This window comes from Pongo abelii, chromosome 23 (genome assembly GCF_028885655.2).
Source record: "Pongo abelii isolate AG06213 chromosome 23, NHGRI_mPonAbe1-v2.0_pri, whole genome shotgun sequence".
Classification (NCBI taxonomy): Eukaryota; Metazoa; Chordata; class Mammalia; order Primates; family Hominidae; genus Pongo; species Pongo abelii.
Window position 1 is genome coordinate 20,727,782 of NC_085929.1, and position 4,593 is coordinate 20,732,374.

The window sequence follows — 4,593 nt, forward strand, 5'->3', positions numbered from 1 at the left end:
AACTCACAGACTTGAACGTTTCTTTTGATAGAACAGTTTGGAAACATTACGTTTGTAGAATCTGCAAGTGTTTATTCGGAGCACCTTGAGGCCTATGTTGGAAAAGGAAATATCTTCACATAAAAACTAGAGAGAAGGATTCTCAGAAACTTCTTTGTGATGAGTTCATTCAACTCACAGAGTTGAACCTACCAATTGATAGAGAAGTTTGGAAACACTCTTTTTGTAGAATCTGCAAGTGGATATTTGGAGCCGTTTGAGGCCTATGCTGGAAAAGGAAATATCTTCACATAAAAACTGAACAGAAGCATTCTCAGAAACTTCTTTGTGTTGAGTGCATTCAACTCACAGACTTGAACTTACCTGTAGAAAGAGCAGTTTTGAAACACTCTTTTGGTAAAATCTGCAAGTGGTTATTTGGAGCACTTCGAGGCCTGTGCTGGGATATGGAATATCTTCACCTAAAAACTACAGAGAAGCAGTCTCAGAAAGTTCTTCACGATGCATTCCTTCAACTCACAGAGTTGAACCTTCCTTTTGATAGAACAGTTTTGAAACACTCTTTTTGTAGATTCTGCAAGAGGATATTTGGAGCGTTTTGAGGCCTATGATGGAAAAGGAAATATCTTCACCTAAAAGCTAGACAGAAGCATTCTCAGAAACTTCTGTGTGATGAGTGCATTCAACTCACAGACTTGAACGTTTCTTTTGATAGAACAGTTTGGAAACATTACGTTTGTAGAATCTGCAAGTGTTTATTCGGAGCACCTTGAGGCCTATGTTGGAAAAGGAAATATCTTCACATAAAAACTAGAGAGAAGGATTCTCAGAAACTTCTTTGTGATGAGTTCATTCAACTCACAGAGTTGAACCTACCAATTGATAGAGAAGTTTGGAAACACTCTTTTTGTAGAATCTGCAAGTGGATATTAGGAGCCGTTTGAGGCCTATGCTGGAAAAGGAAATATCTTCACATAAAAACTGAACAGAAGCATTCTCAGAAACTTCTTTGTGTTGAGTGCATTCAACTCACAGACTTGAACTTACCTGTCGAAAGAGCAGTTTTGAAACACTCTTTTGGTACAATCTGCAAGTGGTTATTTGGAACACTTCGAGGCCTGTGCTGGAATATGGAATATCTTCACCTAAAAACTACAGAGAAGCATTCTCAGAAAGTTCTTCACGATGCATTCATTCAACTCACAGAGTTGAACCTTCCTTTTGATAGAACAGTTTTGAAACAGTCTTTTTGTAGAATCTGCAAGAGGATATTTGGAGCGTTTTGAGGCCTATGCTGGAAAAGGAAATATCTTCACCTAAAAACTAGACAGAAGCATTCTCAGAAACTTCTGTGTGATGAGTGCATTCAACTCACAGACTTGAACGTTTCTTTTGATAGAACAGTTTGGAAACATTACGTTTGTAGAATCTGCAAGTGTTTATTCGGAGCACATTGAGGCCTATGTTGGAAAAGGAAATATCTTCACATAAAACCTAGAGAGAAGGATTCTCAGAAACTTCTTTGTGATGAGTTCATTCAACTCACAGAGTTGAACCTACCAATTGATAGAGAAGTTTGGAAACACTCTTTTTGTAGAATCTGCAAGTGGATATTTGGAGCCGTTTGAGGCCTATGCTGGAAAAGGAAATATCTTCACATAAAAACTGAACAGAAGCATTCTCAGAAACTTCTTTGTGTTGAGTGCATTCAACTCACAGACTTGAACTTACCTGTAGAAAGAGCAGTTTTGAAACACTCTTTTGGTAAAATCTGCAAGTGGTTATTTGGAGCACTTCGAGGCCTGTGCTGGGATATGGAATATCTTCACCTAAAACCTACAGAGAAGCATTCTCAGAAAGTTCTTCATGATGCATTCATTCAACTCACAGAGTTGAACCTTCCTTTTCATAGAACAGTTTTGAGACACTCTTTTTGTAGAATCTGCAAGAGGATATTTGGAGAGTTTTGAGGCCTATGCTGGAAAAGGAAATATCTTCACCTAAAAACTAGACAGAAGCATTCTCAGAAACTTCTGTGTGATGAGTGCATTCAACTCACAGACTTGAACGTTTCTTTTGATAGAACAGTTTGGAAACATTACGTTTGTAGAATCTGCAAGTGTTTATTCGGAGCACCTTGAGGCCTATGTTGGAAAAGGAAATATCTTCACATAAAAACTAGAGAGAAGGATTCTCAGAAACTTCTTTGTGATGAGTTCATTCAACTCACAGAGTTGAACCTACCAATTGATAGAGAAGTTTGGAAACATCCTTTTTGTAGAATCTGCAAGTGGATATTTGGAGCCGTTTGTGGCCTATGCTGGAAAAGGAAATATCTTCACATAAAAACTGAACAGAAGCATTCTCAGAAACTTCTTTGTGTTGAGTGCATTCAACTCACAGACTTGAACTTAATTGTAGAAAGAGCAGTTTTGAAACACTCTTTTGGTACAATCTGCAAGTGGTTATTTGGAGCACTTCGAGGCCTGTGCTGGGATATGGAATATCTTCACCTAAAAACTACAGAGAAGCATTCTCAGAAAGTTCTTCACGATGCATTCATTCAACTCACAGAGTTGAACCTTCCTTTTGATAGAACAGTTTTGAAACACTCTTTTTGTAGAATCTGCAACAGGATATTTGGAGCGTTTAGAGGCCTATGCTGGAAAAGGAAATATCTTCACCTAAAAACTAGACAGAAGCATTCTCAGAAACTTCTGTGTGATGAGTATATTCAACTCACAGACTTGAACGTTTCTTTTGATAGAACAGTTTGGAAACATTACGTTTGTAGAATCTGCAAGTGTTTATTCGGAGCACATTGAGGCCTAAGTTGGAAAAGGAAATATCTTCGCATAAAAACTAGAGAGAAGGATTCTCAGAAACTTCTTTGTGATGAGTTCATTCAACTCACAAAGTTGAACCTACCAATTGATAGAGAAGTTTGGAAACACTCTTTTTGTAGAATCTGCAGGTGGATATTTGGAGCCGTTTGAGGCCTATGCTGGAAAAGGAAATATCTTCACATAAAAACTGAACAGAAGCATTCTCAGAAACTTCTTTGTGTTGAGTGCATTCAACTCACAGACTTGAACTTACCTGTAGAAAGAGCAGTTTTGAAACACTCTTTTGGTAAAATCTGCAAGTGGTTATTTGGAGCACTTCGAGGCCTGTGCTGGAATATGGAATATCTTCACCTAAAAACTACAGAGAAGCATTCTCAGAAAGTTCTTCACGATGCATTCATTCAACTCACAGAGTTGAACCTTCCTTTTGATAGAACAGTTTTGAAACACTCTTTTTGTAGAATCTGCAAGAGGATATTTGGAGCGTTTAGAGGCCTATGCTGGAAAAGGAAATATCTTCACCTAAAAACTAGACAGAAGCATTCTCAGAAACTTCTGTGTGATGAGTGCATTCAACTCACAGACTTGAACGTTTCTTTTGATAGAACAGTTTGGAAACATTACGTTTGTAGAATCTGCAAGTGTTTATTCGGAGCACCTTGAGGCCTATGTTGGAAAAGGAAATATCTTCACATAAAAACTAGAGAGAAGGATTCTCAGAAACTTCTTTGTGATGAGTTCATTCAACTCACAGAGTTGAACCTACCAATTGATAGAGAAGTTTGGAAACACTCTTTTTGTAGAATCTGCAAGTGGATATTTGGAGCCGTTTGAGGCCTATGCTGGAAAAGGAAATATCTTCACATAAAAACTGAACAGAAGCATTCTCAGAAACTTCTTTGTGTTGAGTGCATTCAACTCACAGACTTGAACTTACCTGTAGAAAGAGCAGTTTTGAAACACTCTTTTGGTAAAATCTGCAAGTGGTTATTTGGAGCACTTCGAGGCCTGTGCTGGGATATGGAATATCTTCACCTAAAAACTACAGAGAAGCAGTCTCAGAAAGTTCTTCACGATGCATTCCTTCAACTCACAGAGTTGAACCTTCCTTTTGATAGAACAGTTTTGAAACACTCTTTTTGTAGATTCTGCAAGAGGATATTTGGAGCGTTTTGAGGCCTATGATGGAAAAGGAAATATCTTCACCTAAAAGCTAGACAGAAGCATTCTCAGAAACTTCTGTGTGATGAGTGCATTCAACTCACAGACTTGAACGTTTCTTTTGATAGAACAGTTTGGAAACATTACGTTTGTAGAATCTGCAAGTGTTTATTCGGAGCACCTTGAGGCCTATGTTGGAAAAGGAAATATCTTCACATAAAAACTAGAGAGAAGGATTCTCAGAAACTTCTTTGTGATGAGTTCATTCAACTCACAGAGTTGAACCTACCAATTGATAGAGAAGTTTGGAAACACTCTTTTTGTAGAATCTGCAAGTGGATATTAGGAGCCGTTTGAGGCCTATGCTGGAAAAGGAAATATCTTCACATAAAAACTGAACAGAAGCATTCTCAGAAACTTCTTTGTGTTGAGTGCATTCAACTCACAGACTTGAACTTACCTGTCGAAAGAGCAGTTTTGAAACTCTCTTTTGGTACAATCTGCAAGTGGTTATTTGGAACACTTCGAGGCCTGTGCTGGAATATGGAATATCTTCACCTAAAAACTACAGAGAAGCATTCTCAGA